Consider the following 17,887-nt stretch of genomic DNA (forward strand, 5'->3'; position numbering starts at 1 on the left):
TGAGAAGAAAGGAGAATTCAGAAGAATAAGAGGAGAATTTGGCCCTAGGACCACAACACGAGCAGCCAAAGATGAATTGTAAAGATGATTGTGTTATTTTGTCAAGCAGAAAAGTCAGACTACAGGCGCAGTTCTCTTCCTGCAGGATATGATTAACTCCCATTGACTTAATCACGTCATGTGTAGGGGATAATAGGGCCCAACAGTAGAAAGCCAAATATTGTCTTTAGACCTGAATTTTCCTTATTGTGAGTCACTGAACTGTATGTCCATGCATTTGTTTTTCTGCTGTAGGCGACAAAAATTGTCCTTCAGTGCCTGATGGGAAAGGTGGATAGGAGTCAAACCTAGTAGCTTTTTCACTTATTATGGTAAACTATCAAGTCTGAATTTGAGATATTACTATCCTTACACTGGGATCCTGACAAAACCTCTAAGAAAAAGGAAAACATTCTTCCTATAAAAGGAATGGAATTGCCCACAAAATTATTTCCAGCTTGCCAGGCCTGTGTAATCTGACACAGAAGATGAAAAGCATATGAATTTCTGAATCCAGTAATTTCTTGCACATTTAAATATGACACTGTAAAGCAGGGTGGCCTATTTCTCACATTATCTTCATCTGTCCTACTCCTGTGCATCTCCTGAGTCTGCCTGAGATGCAGCTTCTTGCTGTATAAATGTATGTTGTCCATCAAGGACACTGAGTCCCTGTCTCTTGCTTTTTAGGGGATTCACTCAGGGTACATGCAGATGTTTGCCATACCCAAGTTATGATCATGTGGCTTGTGAACACATTTGCCAGTGCCTGGACCTGGGTAGGGAGCCTGATCTAAGTCAGGATTTCTCAACCTTTTTCTTCCTGAGGCCCCCCACTAGCATGCTATAAAAACTCGATGGCCTACCTGTACCACAACAACTGTTTTTATGCATATCCAGAGTGCAGGAGGTGGGGCCTAGGTGGGGGGGGGAAGGGGGGCATAGGCAACACATGGGGGGCACAAATGATGCATCAGGAGGGTGGGGGAAGTCCTGGGGGGCATAGGTGATGCGTTGGGGGGGCCTGGGGGCGATACGTGCCCTCCAGATTTGTGCATCCACAGCAGGCACGGGACTGCAGCCTGGCCAGACTGGCACGAGCAGGAGCTGCATCTGTGGCCCAGGGGCTGGGACCTGGCACAGGAGGGTGGGGTGGGGTGGCAAGACTCATTGCCATTGCTGCCAGAACCCCAGTGCCAGCTGCAGTGAGAGGAATAAGAGACCGGCGGGGAGAGTCATGCTACCCTCACGTCCTCCCATCATGAGCTGCTGATGCTGGGCTATGGCTTTACCCCACTGCCCTGGCCTGGCTGCTGCCACCTCTCCCCTCAGGCTGTGGTTCTACCCTTGAGGGGAGGCTGGTTAGGGGGAAATGTGGAGCCTGGGTAGGGGGAAACGGGGAATCTGCTTGCAGCACCCCATGCACCCCTGGTTGAGAACCACTGAGCTAAGTAACTCACGGGGGGCGCAGGGGGGATTCAGAGGGAGGGAGCCTAGTGAGTCCATGGGATGGGGCTGGCAGGTTCAGGGCAGGCTTATGGGTCTTCAGGCGGGGGCAGGGGGTTAGTGGGTCAACAAGGTGGGTTTGTCCGTCCAGGGGTGAAGGTGTCGGGGGAGGGCAGTAAAAATAGCTGTCAGGGTTGCAGTAGGGAGGCAGGTCGGAAGAGCTCATCCCTAGGGTTGGGGCGACCAGCTGGGCTTTCCCAGCCACAGGATGGTGCTCCAAATGTGTGCTGATGTTTGGCAGATGGGGCTAAACTCTGAACTAGTATAGATTAGGCCAGTCATTTTTTGTCCAAGCTGACCTCCCCACAGGTCTGTACAGACTGTCACTTAGACTGACTATGCCTAGTTAGGTCAATCTAAATATAACATCTGCATGTATCCTCCAATGGCAAGACAGGGCACGAATCAGTTGGGCCCACGTGTATAGATGTTGTAATGGTTTATTTACATTCTCCTTTCCCTTCATCTTAAAATGCAACTAGGATTAGGGCCAGGTCTTCTTGTTGTTGCTGTTTTTTTGTTTTGTTTTAAATTGATGATATAAAATGGTGTTTCAGCCAAGAAATATGAGAAAAATGTTAGATCACCCTTATTTAACAAAATATTTTTGTTTCTGAAACACCAAAATGTTTCATTTTTTTACTTAGACTTGAAAATGGAGGCTTAGTTAAGAAATTAAACCAAAGGTTTAAATAACATGAATGTGAAACAAAACATTTCTTTTGGTATTGAATGAAATGCTTCTGTGTTTTTTGGTTTTTCATGTTTCTTTCATTCCATTTGACATTTTGTTCATTTCTTTCATTTCACCAACAAAAATGAACCATTTTTTTCCTTCTGATTTTTTGGTTTATTAGCCAAAGTGAAAATGCTTGCTAAAGAGACTGCCTGATGGTACATTGCAAAGAACCTTTCTATATGCCTTCAGAGACAGTAAAATCTTGAATGAAAAAAAGAGGAATCAAAAATAATTTTTTTGTGTTTGTGCATTTGTCTGTTGCACATAATGGCATAGGCACAGCCACAAACTTAAAAGACTGGTGCTTCAGTAATGCTGAAGCAGCAGCCCATGATTCAGAGGAAGGAAATTCAAAATTCAGGCTGAAAAACAACCCTTAAACAAGCCAATTGTGACTAGATCATTGAGCCAATAGACACTAGGAGCTCTTTTGGAACCATTACGGTCTCTTACCTCAATGTGTACTTAAAACTCTTTTTTTTAAAACTCTCGATTATTGACCTGGCAGCTGGTTACAACTCCCTCTGAGCTCTTACCATGTAACTATCAATGCAGTGGCTACTGCTTATCTACACGGAGCCTGCATGCTAAAAATACACCGTTCCACAAATGTTACTGTGTAGCTGGAGTATTTCTTTTTCCATATGAAATCACTCTGAATATATTTACTAGCCCGCTGCCCCTCCCCTCCCCTCCCAATACCATGCAAGACTAATGCATCCTGTAGACAAGAGCCTCAGAGCTGCACTTTGGAAACAGTTCTGCTCTTAGGCCAACAGTGCCCCCTGTGGGAGGGTGGAAAAAGCAGCAAACGTTTTCTTAGCATCATTTTGATCCCAATAATAAATGGGCAGCCGCTCTGCTTCCAGTCTTCTTACGTCTTCCAGACTCAGCAAAAGGTGAGGACCCCATCCCTTAAAGTAGCTCTTAAATCTCCTTTTATCACTTTCAAATATCTTAGTGTTGTTGGAGGTATGCTGTCAGGGCTTCTCCTGCTTGTCACTATCCTCACAAGCTGCTTTAAATTGAGGTTTGTTTGTTCTTTTTTCAAGGTGGAGGCTCTGTAGATGAATTAAAGCAGTCTCAAGCTGCACTATTTTCCTGACAGCTTTTCCAAGTGCTTTGAAGGGAGTAAGGCACATTTCCTTGCCCTTTCCTGCCTCCCCCTCAGCTGCAGATCTTCCAGCCCATGGCTAGGACTCTGTTGCATGGTCTATGGCAGCAAGGCACACTTATCAGAGACACTTGTGTGGGCAACCCTTGTGGAGGAGGGAAGGAGGAGAAGTGGAGGAAACCCTTCACGCGGATGGTAAGATCCAGACTATCCGGCTTTCCTTTATGGCTCTTTGACCTTAATGAAGTTATTCCTTATTTATGTGGCATTAGATCAAAATCTGGCTCGAAGGCTTCCGTTTAGATGAATGGACTTCAGCGCATATCTGAAATTCCTTTTCATTTTGTTTTTAAGTTGTAGCCTGGGGAAAAACTGAAACATCACCAAAACAAGCTAAAAATAGGAAGTGATCCTAGGCAGAGACCATTTATGTTACATTTGTAAGGCTGATACAGCTACTGAAAATAGGGTGTCATGAGGGGCCGGATGACTTAAGGGTTTTATAATGAGATATGGAATCTTTCATCTCTAGGTCACTGGTTTGAATGTGACCCTGCGTGGCGGTGACTGAAAGCTGCTGCCACCTGATAGCGGCTTGCTCAGCTATGTGACATGAGTTGTAGGTGTCCATCTTGTCCCCAGCAGGCAGATGCACATTTCTCGAAACCCACCAACCCTTTTGGCATCAGTGTTCTTATTGTCTCAGCAGAAAGACAGAGCATTGACTAAATAACTTTCACTCCACCAGGGGTGATCTTTCCAGTCCAGCAGTGGGGTGCACGATCAGGGGAAATGAAGGACAAACTTGCATTTCAATTGCCTCAACCATTGTCGGCCTGCAGAGAGAGAGAGAGGGAGAGAGAGAGAGAGAGGACTTCAGGCTACTGAGCTAGCAATCCAGCATCTTTCCTCAACACTAAAAATGAGGAGCTTATTATAACAGGCACTCTGACAATAGCACGGTACAAAGTGTGCTGTCATAATGATGGTTAGAATATTAAGGAACCAAAAAAGAGCCTTTTAAACTCGTCACTCCTACTCACCAGGGTACACCAGGAGGTGCTCAGCAGCACACTGTGTCTCATTCACAGCAGGCATTGGAAGCACAATAGCTTCTGTTCTCTCTGCCTGTTCACAATTGTTTGTTTTATGTTGATACTGTCTACGCACTTAAAGAGATTATATATTTTTCCCATGGCATAAACAAAATGACTTGCATTTCATAAGGAGAGTAACAATCATGAGAAGCCAGTCTTAGAGGGGAGGGGTGGAAAAGTTTACAGCAATGGGAAATAAAGCCGGTCTGTTTGACTTCGAGCTAGCAATTGCAGTTTCCTAACAAAAAAAAAAAGAAGAAAATTCACTGTGCTCTCATTTTAGAGGAGGGGACTGGCCCCATGTGGAACAGTGAGTATTTTCATAGTCGGCAAAATCGAGCTCAAAACTAGTTAAAAAAAACCAAACCAGATACAAGTGCAAGTGAGTTTGGTGCTCTCCGGAGACAGATTTCAACCCCCATCCCCTCCAACTCAACAGAATTTGAAACAATTGCTGTGAGGGAAGATGATGAAACAATTCCTATGTGGCGGGCCAGTCTCAAAAGGTCAGCCTGGGAGCAGATCCAGGCCACCCAACCCTCCCCCTTCCCATCTCAGGTTAAAAGAAAAGAAGCAGTTTAAAGTGGTAGGAGGGCACTAGATTATGAAGGGCCCTGAAAGGTAATGTGCATTCATTTGCCCTTTTGTTCTCTAGGGAAAGCATACAGTACATTGTAGCCATTCACATGGGGTTTTTTTCCCCCCCTCCCACCCAAATACAGAACAGTGGCAGCTGAACCTCTGTAGGAGAATAGCATTGAAATGTGTAATGCACCATAAATAAACAGAAATAGACAGCCAGGAAGCTGTGGTAATCATTGCTTTGATGTAGCATGAATTATGGTGTATATGTGTGTGGTGAGCTCTTTTTTTTTAAAGGCTTCATGTTTCTGGCAGTGCTTGTTTTGACTCAGCTGCTGTTACTTTGGGAAGGGCTCGAATCCAGTTTTCTTTCTACATATCTCCACCTTCACATTGACAACTGCTGTCCCTTGACTCACAGGGAAGTGATCTCGGCTCACACCTCCTGTTCCTGTACCGTTCTCCCTCCCCCTCCTCTTCTCCGGCTCTGCTCTGCAGTTGCAGTGGAGGAGCTGGAGCCTTGGCCCTGTCCCAGGAACAGAACTGAGACACTCCTCCTGCCAGCTACGGAGGATTCCTGTAAAAATGTCCACGCGTCATCATGACCTTCCAGTGGCAGCTTATTTATATTTCCTGGGCTCATCTACACTAGCCTGTTGTATTTGCTTCCCACTGTTGCGCTAGCAGTGGCAGCAACAGCATGCCCATTAGTGCAGAAAAGACTCAGGTGGGATTTTAACAGTCATGCCATCTAGTTCTGCTATGAATATTTAAAGTGCAGGTGGCTCCTGAACCCTGCTGTTCCACCCCTGCTCGCACTGCTACAGCTATACTTATCCTAGGGCAACAGGAGGAAGTCATTGGAAAAATGCTAGTGTAGAGACATCCGCTTAGTTATAGACTGGCTTCTATTGGCTTCTCAGAGCCTCTCTCTTCAGCTGGCAAAGCAAACTGCTTGTTTGGAATAATCTCCTGTCTGTTCCTGAGACAGTAGCAAGGCATCTTATTAAAACAACCTCACATTTTCTTTGTGGACTTTGCATTAATGTTTTACCTAGAGTTGACAGTTTGTTTGAAAAAAAAACATTGCATGGTCTGAATAGCCACAAATGAGTCTAAAAATGCTTAAGTGCTGCTAGAGTTCAATGAATTCTCTGACCTTATGATAATTTAGGTGGCACAGGGCACCAATAAATGCCAAAAACTGTCTGCCATTCTGTAACTAGCTACATAACCACTATGGAATGTGGTCGTGTTCGACCTGCCTGCCAGTTCTCTTAATGAACTATAAGCAATAAAGTTTCTTTAGACCTATATCCATAAGCGCCCTCTTGTGGCCACTCAACACTAGAAATGCAGTGACTTTTTCAGATGCAGACTGTGAGATTTGTCTTTTTCAGCTCCAGGCTCTTCTCTAAACCCTCGGGTTAAACATTACTAAATGGTTCATTATTCTAATACAAAAGAATACATTTATTAACAGAAAGGGAGGGAGAGAGAGAAAATAAAGCTGTTCTTTTTGGTTCTGTGTACTAGTAGTTGTCTTAAAAAGAGCAACCTTAAGAATCCAAATATTTGGAACAGTTAAAAATATGCATGAATTTTTGTTCATTTACATTTATATCTTTAGCCATAATGATTGACGGAGAGTTCTGAGACTGTGATATCTTGCCAGAACCAAAGACTGAGTGCAAAAAAACGCAAGTGAACTATTTTAACTAGAACATTACAATGGGAGCTAGGAGCCTAAATACCTTCAGGGATTGGGGCCTACAGTTTACATCTGTTTTCACTTCAAACTGGTTTTATTTACTGTTTTATAATTTTGGTAGAGACAAAGGGTTGTATTGTCCTTTGTAGTATTTCTACCCATAAGAAGCTGCAACACGTAAGAACAGTTTCCCTGGGGTAGATTTATCAAGGAATCAGGCTAGCTTCAGTGGCTGGCTGGAGGGAAGGATCAGATAGCCAGTTTCTCTTCCCCATTGGGAAGTGTTGTCCAGGCCATCTTCTCAGTGGAAGTCTTTGGGAGGAACTGACTAGTTCATTTTCCAATTTGAAAAATTAAGGTGCTAATTAAAACATATTTGTAAAACACTGTGGAATTCAAATATGTATGCTAATGTGGAGTTAATATTAGTGGTTTCATTTCCCAGATAACCGTCATTTATTATTATAAATATAAAGTAAATTCTGGTTGCATTCTTTTCAGTAATTTTAGAAGTCACTTTCATTGGCATGCACAATGTTTCAATCAATACATTTGCACATACCTAAGAACAAGCAAATAAAAGTGATATGGCAACTTTAATTCTGACCCAAAAGAGTGTAAAGACTAGCATGCAGTCATAATTTAGGTGTGGGATAGACAAGTAGACATGGATGTAGGAGTTCTGGGGACAGAGCTGAGACCCTGGCAACATACCTAACTGTACAACTCTGGCCCTTTTCTTGCCTCCGCTTATTTATCCCGAGTTTCAATGCAGCTTCAGACCATTGAGAGGCACCATGGACATGATTTTTGTGACCTGGCAGATCCAGGAAAATTGCCGAGAACAGCATCAGGAACCATATATGTTCTTTATTGATTTGACGAGTCTTTGACTCTGTTAACTCTGAGGCTCTATGGAAGGTCTTATCAAAGTTTGGCTGCCCAGGGAAATTTATTACCATCTGTGACCTTCTGCCACATGGCATTAGCATCAAAGTCTGGCCCATGGGCTGGCAGAGGACTCCATTTCCCTGCACCCCGTCTGCACGTCTGGGGCCGGTCTCCATGAAGACCCCAGCTGCATCTGTGCTGTGATAGTGCAAGGCTGAGGTTGCTGTGGGGAGCAGCCCCAGCCACGCTGGCAGGGCGTGTGGCAGAGCAGGGCAGGGGGTTGTTTCTGAGCTGCTGGGATTTTGCAGCAGGGGCAGGTTGGTTCGGGGCTCTGGGCAGGGGTACACAGGTAGTGGATCACAGTTCTTCCCTGGCCCCAGACCAAGCTGCCCCTGCTGCAAGATTGCAGTGGCTCTGGAGCAGCACCCTGCCCTGCTCTGCCACATGCCCTGGCAGGACAGCTGGGGCCAGTCTCCATGGCAACCCCAGCCTTGCACTATCACAGTGCAGGTGTAGCTGGGGTTTCCATGAAGACTGTCCCTGGCCATGCAGGCAAGGGCTGCTGGGAAATGGAGTCCAGCTGGCAGCTGGATCCACCATTTTTCCCACCCCTGGAGTATAGGATGGATGGGAACCTTTCCAGTCTCTCTTGCCTCCGTGCCAAAATCAAAGTTATTTTGGCCTCAATTGTGGAACTTCAGTACACTGATAATTGTGCTGTCATTGCACATACTGAACAGTACCTACAAATGGCCCTTAAGTGCTTCTCATAAGTGTACCGGTGCCTGGAACTGATACTTAACATCAGAAAAAACTAAGGCACTTCACTAGCCTGCTCTGGGCCAGTCAACCCCTCTCTTCCCCCAAGCAAAGATTTTCATTGACAGCAGGAGCTGGAGAATGTTGAACACTTTGCATACGTTAGCAGCCATCTCTCAAAGAAGGCCAACATCGATTAGGAGATCCAGTATAGGATGCAGCATACCAGCTTTGCCTTCAGGAGACTGAATCATCATGTGTTCAACAATCACGACATCAAAAAAAGCTCATAGTGTACAAAGCTGTGGTAATCCCAACCCTTCTCCGCAGTTCTGAAGCTTGGGTGACTACAGGGGCCACCTGAAAAGCCTGGAATGCCATCACCAGTACTACTTCCAGAAGATCCTTGGCATTAAGTGAGAGGATTGTCACACAAATGCCAGTGACCTCATTAATGCTAACACCACCAGTATGGAAGCATTGATTATTCAACTTCAGTTCTGGCGGACAGGGCATTGTGTGCACATGTCTGATGTATGTTTACCAAAACAACTGTTATACTCCCAGCTCAGTCAAGGACAAAGGACATACAGAGGCCAGAGGAAATACTTCAAGGACAACGTTAAGTGTGGCACTGACACCACCAACTAGGAAAAGCTAGCCTGGGGCAGGGCTACATGGCAGTGCATTGTGAGAGAAGGCACATCTTACTTTCAGGAAAACTGTTTCACTTTGGGGGCAGAAAAATGACAGAAATGGAAGGTAAGGAAACGAGATTGAGAAATTCTTGGTCTGACCCTCCCTTTAACCACCACCTGTGGTATTTGCCAGAGAGTGTTTAGCCTTCTTAGCCATCAACAGACTCATTTACAACACTTTACTTGACCTGTGAGTGTGATCATCCTTGACCAAGAAGGATCGCTGCTTCCAATTTTACCAAAAATCAGTGAAACTGAACAATGTTCTGATGAGTAAGATTTTCATCGTGATAGCTGTTTGTTCGTCAAAGATCACGAACTCAAGGAAATTGTTCAGATTGTTCAGGAGTAGGACAAATATTTTCATCAAGAATAAAGTCTTCAGTACATTTCTCCTTTGCTTTGATGATTCTATTCTGTGTGACCAACAACATTGTTCTGCCTTTGTTAAACTGGTCAGCTTGCCCAAGAACTCTGTTTCTATATCCACCAAACAGCCTCTTGAAAGCTCTTTGGAAGTTGGATGCTATATTATAAGTGAGATGGGATTAAAGGAAAAGTAAGAGTGGTTTAATGGTGAAAGCACTTAAATGATACCAGGAACAACTGATTTAATCCATGCCTCTGCCAGAGTTCCTCTGAAAAACCTAATCAAACCACTTAAACTTGCACACATCTCATTTTTGAGTGTGTACTGTGAGGCGAATGGAGAAGAAGTGCTGAGCCCTCACATCTGCACCTGAGCTGCTATAAAAAACCCCTAATTTTTCTGAAATATTAAGCCCTAAATATTTTAATTTAGGTATCCCAAATTAGGGATACTTTTGGCAGTTAGGCTTTAATGACCTCAATACCTTATATTTGTTCAATGGTGGTCATTACTGATTAAGAAACTGAACTCATCACTTCTCTTAAAAACAGTTTATGGTGCTTCATGATTGGGAAACTGATGCCCTGACTGCAGCTTTAATGGCATTTTGATGATTAATTTCCACTGCCTTATAAAAACCAGTTTTAAAAGGAAGCAAGGCATTCACCTCACTGGAAAATGCATATTGTGCTTAGGCTTGTGGTAAACTATCATTCTTATTGAAGTAAATCATGTGCTCCATTCTGCCTCCCCTTTTCATGTTAAGTAAAAACTTATTCTGCAAGTAGTCATAAAGATTGCCTGGCATAAACTGGTGATAGTTGACCCAAAGAAAGGATTAACAGCCACTAAAAACAATCATAGAATCATAGAAGTAGGGTTGGAAGGGACCTTGTAGATCTTCAGGTCTGACCCCCCGCTTGGGCGGGAGAAAAGACTGGACTCAAATGAGTCCAGCCAGGTAGGCATCAAGCCTCTTCTTAAAGAGCCCCAGGGTAGGAGCCAGCACCACTTCCCTTGGAAGTTGGTTCCAGCTCCTAGCTGCCCTAACTGTGAAGTAGTTCTTGCAGATGTCTAATCTAAATCTACTCTCTAATAACTTGTGTCCATTGTTCCTTGTCATGCCAGGGGGTGCTAGGGGAAACAATGTCTCCCCTAAACCCTTCTGGTCTCCCCTAGTGAGTTTATAGACAGTCACCAGGTCCCCCCTCAGCCTTCTCTTGTGAAGGCTGAACAGGTTCAGGTCCTGCAGTTTCTCATTGTAGGGTCTGCCTTGTAGTCCCTGGATCATGCGGGTGGCCCTCCTCTGGACCCTTTCAATGTTGTCCACATCCCTCCTGAAGTGGGGCGCCCAGAACTGGACGCAGTACTCCAGCTGTGGCCTGACCAGCGTCACACAGAGGGGGAGGATCACCTCCCTGGCTCTACTTGAGATGCACCTGTGGATGCACGACAAGGTCCGGTTAGCCCTGCCGACCGTGACCTCGCATTGTCGACCCATGTTCATCTTGGAGTCAATAATGACTCCAAGATCCCTTTCCACCTCCGTGCTCTCAAGAAGGGAGTTTCCCATTCTGTAAGTGTGCTGCTGGTTTCTACTGCCTAAGTTCAGCACCCTGCACTTGTCAGTATTGAAACGCATCCTGTTTATGTCAGCCCACTCCTGTAACCTATCCAGGTCTTGTTGCAGTCTTTCCCTACCTACTAGCATGCTCACCTCTCCCCAAATTTTGGTATCATCAGCAAATTTAAACAGGTTGCTTTTCACCCCGTCGTCCAAATCGCTGATGAAGAAATTGAACGGCGCAGGCCCCAGAACCGAGCCCTGGGGGACTCCGCTGCCCACTTCCCCCCAGGTCGAATATGACCCGTCCACCACCGCCCTCTGAGTACGAACCTTGGGCCAATCTGCAATCCATCTGACTGTGTAGGCATCAATGCCACATTCACCTAATTTTTTAATGAGGATGGGGTTGGGAGACGGTGTCAAAGGCCTTGCTGAAGTCTAGAAAGACTACGTCCACGGCAACACCTGCGTCCAGTGCTTTTGTGGCCTGATCATAAAAGGCAATCAGGTTGGTCTGACATGACCTGCTCCTAATGAAACCATGCCAGTTGCCCTTGAGCATCATCCGTGAAGCCGGCCCATCACAGATGTGCTCCTTGAGGATCTTCTCAAAGAGTTTCCCAAGGATAGAGGTACGACTGACGGGCCTATAGTTGCCTGAGTCCCCTCTCTTCCCTTTTTTGAAGATGGGGACCATGTTAGCTGTCTTCCAGTCATCCGGCACCTGGCCGCAGCACCACGAGTGCTCGTAAAGTCATGCCAAGGGCCCTGCAATAACCCCAGCTAGCTCCCTCAACACCCTGGGGTGGAGAGCATCTGGACCCGCTGACTTGAACACATCCAGCCCCTCCAGAAGCTCTCTAACCCCAGGGAGGGTTATCTGAGGGTTATCAATCTGAGGTCTGGAGGTATGGTAAAGTAATTGTTGATTCTTCCATAATACAGAACACAAGATTGTTCTAAGAACACAGATGCTCTTAATGCACCAAGGGAGAAAAAGTAGAATCATAGAATCAATGAGTCGGAAGGGACCTAGACAGATCATCAAGTCCGACCCCCTGCCATGGGCAGGAAGGAGCACTGCGGGTTGGAGGGGTCATAAGACCCCAGCCAGGTGCCTATCCAGTCTCTTCTTGAACATCTCCAGGGAAGGTGAGAGCACCACCTCTCTGGGAAGCCTATTCCAGGCTCTGGCCATCCTTACAGTGAAGTAGTTCTTCCTAATATCTAACCTAAACCTATCGTCCCTCAGCTGGTGGCCATTGTGCCTGGTGACTCCAAGGGGGGCCCTGGTGAACAGACTTTCCCTGAGTCCCTGCTGGTGGCCCCTGATAAGGTTGTAGGCAGCCACAAGATCCCCCCTCAGTCTCCTCTTGTGGAGGCTGAAGAGATTCAGGTCCCTCAGCCTCTTCTCATAGGGCTGGCCACGGAGGCCCCCAACCATATGAGTGGCCCTCCTCTGGTCCCCTCCAGGTTCCCCACATCCCTCTTGAAGTGCAGCACCCAGAACTGGACACAGTACTCCAGCTGCAGCCTGACAAGCACCACATAGAGGGGGAGCAAGACCTCACTGGACCTACTAGTGATGCCCCCGTTGATGCATGACAGGGTGCGGTTGGCTCTGTCTATTGCTTCATCACATTGGCGAGTCATATTCATCCTGGAGTCAATCATGACTCCAAGATCCCTCTCTGCCTCTGTGCTGCCAAGAGGGTCAGCCCCTAAACTATAACCATAATGCTGGTTCCCTCTCCCCAGGCGCAGCACTCTGCATTTGTCCTTGTTGAACCACATCCTGTTCAGATCCGCCCACTTCTCTAACCTATCCAGGTCTGCCTGGATGTGGTCCCTGCCTGTCGGTGTATTCACTATGCCCCACAGCTTGGTGTCATCAGCGAACTTGAACAGGGTGCTCTCCACACCCTTGTCCTGGTTGCTAATGAAGATGTTGAACAGCACCGGCCCAAGGATTGAGCCCTGGGGGACTCTGCTGCCCACACCCTCCCAGGTCGACATTGACCTGTGCACCACCACCCTCTGGGTTTGCCCCTGAAGCTAGTTTGCCACCCATGTGACCATGCATTCGTCAATGCCACAGTCCCTCAGCTTGCCCACCAGAATTGGGTGGGACACTGTGTTGAAGGCCTTCTGGAAGTCCAAGAAGATGACATCGACTTCCTTCTTCCCATCTAAGCTCTTTGTTACCTGATCATAGAAAGAGACCAGGTTAGTCAGGCAGGATCGGCCTTGCACAAACCCATGCTGGTCATCCCTCAACATCACTTCCCCTGCAGGGCTCTCACAAATGTGGCCCTTGATAATTTTTTCATAGACCTTCCCCAGGATAGAAGTGAGGCTGGTTTCTTGCTCCTGTGGATCCCCATCCCCCGATGAACTTAGTTTAAAGCCTGTCAGAGGAGGTCAACTAGCCTGTAAGAAAACAAACTCTTACCTTTGGGGGAGAGATGGAGACCATCATGCCCCAGGACGCCCTCTGATCTGGAGTGTGGGTCCAGGAAGCCAAATCTGGTGTGACAATACCAACTCTGGAGGTGCCAGTTCACCTCATGGGTGCAGGCGCTCTTCCATTGATGGCATCCACTAACCGGGAGGAGGGATGAAAAGACCACCTGAGCCCCTGACTCTCTAAGCTTGGCCTCCAGAGCCCTGTAATTATCCATGATCTGGTCTGGACTACTCCGGGCCACATCATTGGTTCCCACATGGATGAGGACCATAGGATAGTAGTCGGAAGGCTGGATGAGGTCAATGATCTTCCCTGTGATGTCCCCAATCTTGGCTCCCGGGAGACAGTACACTTCTCTCACATTGGGGTCTGCATGGTGGATGGGTCCCTCCGTTCCTCTGAGGAGGGAGTCCCCTATGACAATGACCCGACGTCTCTTCCTCTGGGTCACTGGATGATGCTCAGTTGGTATGGATGATGGCTTGCTGGATGAGGACGTGGCTTCCTCCCTTCCTTCTTCCTCACGCCCATTCTCCTCCAACGCTGCCAGGGCCACATACCCATTCCCCAGTTGTACTGGGGTGACAGTTGATGCAGCAACGCGCCGCCTGCAATGCCGCCTGGCCCTGGAGGTGACTGTCCTCCATTTGCCTCCTGCGGACTCCTGGGTGGTGACAGCCTGAGGGGATGGACCCTGCAGAGAGAGAAAGTACCCATCAATCTCATCCTCCACAGCCCTGATCCCCCGCAGCCTGCTCACTTCCGCCTGGAGCTCTCTCACCTGCCCCTCCAGCACCACAATCTTGGCACAGGTGGGACAGGTGAGAGAAGCCCCTGTCTCCATGTCTCCCCCAGCCCCAGGGACCAAGCCAGGCAGCCCCCAGAGGCAGGTGGCCCCACCTGCATGGAAGCCTCACCAGTCCCCAGGCTAGGAGGCAGCCGTGGGGCAGGAGCCCTGGCTGCACTCCGCGTGACAAGTCCCATGCTCTCACTCCCACGCACTTACCTGGAGATGACTGCTGCTGCTGCTGCCGCCATTGGCTCTTCTGCTGCCTGCGACTTCTCTCGTGAGCCTCCCTGCACGAACCCCGATGCAAACTCCAATGCACCCCTAAAGAGTGAGCCTGTTTGTGCTCCCTGTTCACACGGCTCGGGAGCACGGCTCCCAGCCAATGCGGCTAAATAAGGTCAGGCGGGGAAAGAGTCCCCTGCCCTATTCCCAAAACCTGGCCCCACTCGCTCCCTTCCCCTGGCTTACCTTCTCGTTGCCACAGTTGTCTCTTAGTTGCCAATTTCTGCTGCTGCTGCTGCTGCTGCCACCACCACTGCCTCAAGGGTTGGGGGATACTGGGAGCACCGTGTGCTCCCTCCAGTGTCCTCAGGTCACTGCTCTGGCTGGCCTGATTAACCCAAGTTCAAATTTCCCAGGTCAATCTTCTCATTGCCGCAGCTGTCTCTTAGCTGCCAATTGCTGCTGCTGCTGCTGCCGCCGCTGCTGCTGCTGCTGGCACCTCAAGGGTCAGGGGATACCAGGGGCAACATGTGCACCCTACGGCATCCTCAGCTGACAGTAATTATTAAGCAAGATAATATAGGCAAATTCTATTATCCTCAAGAACAACTGGTGATGAAAACATGATTGCAACAAACCAGGACATTTCAATATGGTTCTATAAAAAAGGGGACTTGTTAAAAAAAAAAAAGGCTATTTTTAAAAGCACATTATTTGTTATTGTTCAGTAAAGTTATAAACTGTTACCTTAACCAGGCATCATCTCTCACCCCAGATGTAGGTCTTATCTTTCTAGAATCTTGAAACTTTATTTCCATTGCTTTGTAGAAGGAGTGCAGATTCTAAATGAAATCCATCTCCTGCCAAAGTCAGTGGAAGTTTTGCCACTAACTTCAATGAAGAAGTATTTCATTTTTCCATTCCTACTTTGTGTCATAAAATTGTCAACTTAGCAGCTTCCTGTTTGCTTGTTAATTGCTATTTTTATGATTCTTAAGGCATATAAATTATTTGCCCAGTGATTTATTCTCCTTTAAATTAATTATGGCCATTAGAATGTGTTTAGTGTACATTGGAGTTTTCTTATAAAGGCCAAGATCATTAAACTTTTTGTATTTGGGAGCTTTGCCTCAATCCAAAAGGTTTGGCCTTGTCAATGAATGATTGGTTGCAGTTCAGAGTTCTAGTTTTAAAGCTCTATGAAGTTCTGTCAGTGACCTTTTTGTGTGGATTTTGCATTTTAAAGACTTTTTGTAAAGTTTGTGACACATTATTGCTGAGGCGTCACATGAATTCAGTATTATAGTACTCTCCATTTTTCCTCCCTGTTTATTTCCAAAACATAACAGGAATAAAGCATACATATAAAAGTATGGCACCTCATAAAAGAGATCACATTTATACAAAGACAATACTAGCATAAAGGCATGAGTAGTTATAAGTTCTCAAGTAAAATGGCCATATTTCTTTCCATTTGCCCTGCTGTTCATTAAATGGAAAAATTCTTTCTCTAAATTGTCTAGGTTTTAGACTCATGTATCTGGTTTCATGTCTCAATCCTTGGATACTTAGTATTTATGAAAAAAAAAATTTTCTCCATGTTTAACTTGTTCCCAATACAATTATTTTTCTTATAGTTAATATATAGAGAAGGTAATATTCACCCTTGTACAGAAAAAGACCAGACAGGATGCTCCTACATGAGATGCTAACTGTAGTAGCAGAATGATACTGTGCAGTAGCATGTCACAGCACCAACAGTGCTAATACACTACTGTTCAGTATTATTAGGCTACTGTGCAGCAGTGTCACAAAAGGCATTTGCCAGGACTAGTGTGTAGTAACTCTGGTTACTGTGCATTTATTTAGTACTTGATCATACAAGTACTAAATAAATGTACAGTAACCACTGCATAGTAGCATCTTATGTAGATGTTCCCAGAATGTCTATATCCACTTCCTGAAACTTATTTTCATACCCAAAATGAATCTTTGAGTCTTGAGATGGACTGATGTAGTAACCACGTCCACAAAGTCCATAGAAGCAGTTGAAACTTAGAATATTGGCACCTAATCTTCAAAACAACTCCTCCAAAGGATCCTAAATACTCCATATGCACTAACATGAACAATTACTGATTATGCACAAGTGAGCACGTGTGGCTAATGGGAGCTTTGGAAGGTGCAACTGCTGACCTTGTGCTCAGATGTAGAGAAACTTGGTGGGTTGTATGTTTGTCTGTATGGCAGTGCACCTTTGGTGTCTGCTACTTTAAGGGCTGGAGTAGGTAGCCAGCAGGTGCTTGATTAAGGTAACCATTTTCAAACAAAGGCAAGCCTGGTAGAGAAAGCAGTGTGTTGCTTGCAGCTGAGGGAACAGCAGCATCTGGCTGAGCTGCTGCATGGAACATCCTTGGTAAGGGCAGGAGCTATGAGGATGGTTGGAGGCTCCTGGTCCTGGGCATTACCTGACATTGCACTCTGCTGAGGAAGGGAGGTCTGGAAGGACTGTCCATGGTGGGACAGCCCCCATGAAATACCACGACTCTTCACTTCCCCAGTGAAAGTGAATAGAGGCACCTCAATAACCCCAGCTTCCACAACACTGTGGGTTAGAGGGCCAGGCATGGCTGTGGCCACCTGAGCCCCAGGGGATGTAAAACCTTGGAGGAGTGGAGGCCAGGCAGAGCTACGGCCATCTGTGACCCACCGAGGTGTAAGACCCTGGTGGCCCCAAAGAGGGGGCTGTCATGTGGCCACAGAGAGGGGGCAACGGTGTGACCCTCAAAGAGTAGGGAGCTCAGTGGTGGCCTGAAGGTTTGTGCCATTCTGGTGCTGAGTAGGGCTGAAGGGTCAGTCTGAAGGGCAGCACCAGGTGTATGCTGAGTAGGGCTGAATACACTGCCTGAAGGGCAGCACATGGGCCAGCCCCCATAACAGGCTGAGTGTATGTTTTGTGTGAAGATGCCCAGTGAAGGGCCAAGGGCAGAGTTGTCCCTCCGTTGGGAGAATTGCCTGACTGGGTGCAGATGAAGGTTGCGGGAGAGGCCCAAAAGGCTGTACACTGGTTGGCCATAGAGTGGGAGTAGTTAAGCCTGAGGGCCTATAGGAGCCTCTCCAAAGGGGAGCAGGGCAGTTTGAGAGTGGCCCAGCAGTGGGCATGAGTGCAAAAGGTCCTGTGAGAGAAGGCAGAATGTGAGAGGCCCCAGTGAGAGGGGGCAGTACGTGTGTGGCCTATGTAGGGCAGTGTGCTACAGTCCTAACAGAGGACTGAGTCCGGCCCAGCTTCAAGCCGGGCTGTAATAAACATCTGGATGCCATCTGTGAGGCATAGG

The sequence above is a fragment of the Crocodylus siamensis genome, chromosome 1 (assembly GCF_052110815.1).
Source record: "Crocodylus siamensis isolate JL-2025a chromosome 1, ASM5211081v1, whole genome shotgun sequence".
NCBI lineage: Eukaryota > Metazoa > Chordata > Crocodylia > Crocodylidae > Crocodylus > Crocodylus siamensis.